This window comes from Myotis daubentonii, chromosome Y (assembly GCF_963259705.1).
Source record: "Myotis daubentonii chromosome Y, mMyoDau2.1, whole genome shotgun sequence".
NCBI lineage: Eukaryota > Metazoa > Chordata > Mammalia > Chiroptera > Vespertilionidae > Myotis > Myotis daubentonii.
In genome coordinates, this window is record NC_081862.1 from 15,046,315 (window position 1) to 15,048,334 (window position 2,020).

Consider the following 2,020-nt stretch of genomic DNA (forward strand, 5'->3'; position numbering starts at 1 on the left):
TCTTCCCCTCTCCCTCTCTCCTCACAAGCCTGACTTTTGTCTCCTAAAGAAACTATGGACAAGCAGGCAGCAAAACCTGTCAGACTGAGCATGCCAGGCCCCCTGTACCCCCTGGAGGACCACCTGTGAGGAGAGCCCTGGGTTAAGGTTCAGCTAAGGGGCAGCTCTGCCAGCGCCTGAGCACGAGGCTGTGGCTGGTGCCTTCCCACCTCTCCTCAGCTTTGTTGGCCTGCTCCTCCTCAGGAGCATCCTGCTCACTCCTTCTGCTTTCAGGCCCAGGTGTGACTTTGCCAAAGTGATTTGTTGGTGAGAGGAGAACCCCTTCATGAGGGGGGAGGAAGGCAGGTAGGCTGCCATCACCTAAAGGCTTAGGGGAGGTGAGCAGAGCAAAGGATACATTCGGGGCTTGTCAAAGAGCTCTGGTGACCCAAACCTCAGGGGAAGTCTGAGGAGAGCGAGCACCTGTGGAGAGAGACAATGTAATTGCATCTGGCCAGCTCTTCTCTGTCCCGGGGTTTACTAAAATGTCTGTATCCAGACAGTAGGGAGAGTAGACTAGCCCAGGGCAGGGAGCTCTTTTCCAGACAGAGGGCTGCGGTGGGTGGGAATGGGGCGCCAAGCCTGGCCCAGGGAATGAGGTAGGTCAGTGGCAGCCACAACCACAGAGGGAAAGGGGTCCCCAGAAACACAGACCAGGGGTGGCGAGTGGGAGTTTAGCTGGGGGTCGCGGTCTCCTGTTTCTCCCTCCACATCCGCGACCGCCCCCACCCTCCTGACTGGAAGCACAGGGTCCCCCTAACAGCCACCCACCCTCTGCAACCCCTTGCAGCCTGCTGGGTGTGGCACAGGCGCCCCTGTCCTCACCTTCTCTGGGCCTGTTAAAACACGCCCCCCCCTCCTGCCCCCTGATCTTGGTTTGTTCCTGATCTCATGATCTCGCGAGATTTCACCCCCAAAGGAAACAGTGCACAGTCCCAGGAAGCTTGTGAGGCCCCGCACCCCACCTCTTCCTTCCCACCAGCCCCCCTGCTGTGCAGGAGTCCCAGTGGTGAGGAGCACAGCCTGTGGAAAAGGTAAGCACACACTCTGGGTTCTTGCTGTCTCCCGGGTGAACTTGCTGTCTCCATGGGTGAACTTCCTCTAGTCACTGGTCACCCGCAGCCCCTCCCCCACTGGCTTTTTCCATCTGAAAATGAGTTTCCACCTGGTTGGAGTGAAGGTCTGAGTTCCAAACCTGGCTCGCAGGCGTGAGGCCTTCCGCTTGCTGCGCCAGAGTGGGAGCTCGCTGAGGGGACTTACACGCAACAATTCATGGAACTCCGGCGTCGGCCCTTATTTTGTGACCTCAGCTGGCCGCGTTTGCACTTGACCAAGGGCGCCCCCACAGCCCCAGGCGCCAACTCCCCCGGGATCTGGCTCCTGAAGTCTGTGGGCTCTCAGGCCAGCCCAGCCCTGCTCAGCGCGTGGGGCACAGAGAGGGGACAGAAAAGTGGCTGCTGGACGGTGGGCTGTGTCCAGGAGGGAGAGGTCGCTTTCCGCAGAGTACCCGGCCCGTCACTCATCATTGTCCTCTGGTTCAGCTGGTGAGAAAGCGGTGGTCACGCTGGGAGATAAGAGGTGATTCCCACTGAGAACAGCAGAGCCCTCTCCTGGTGTGAGTGTGCGTGTGCCTGAGTGTGCCAGAGTGTGAGTGTGTGAATTCTCACCTGATGATATGTTCCTGGGTTCCTTTTCTTTCTTTCTTATTACTGATTAAGGTATTACATATGTGTTCTTATCGCCCACTCTACCCACAACCCCTCCCCCACCACGCAAGCATGCCCTCACGCTCACCCCCTCGTGTCTGCGTCCATTGGCTAGGCTTATAGGCATACATACAAGTCCTTTGGTTGATCTCTCCCCCTTAGCCCCACCCTCCCCTACCTTCCCTCTGAGGTTGATGGTCTGATCCATGGTTCTCTGTCTCTGGATCTGTTTTTGTTCATCGGTTTATGTTATTCATTGTAATCCACAGATGAGT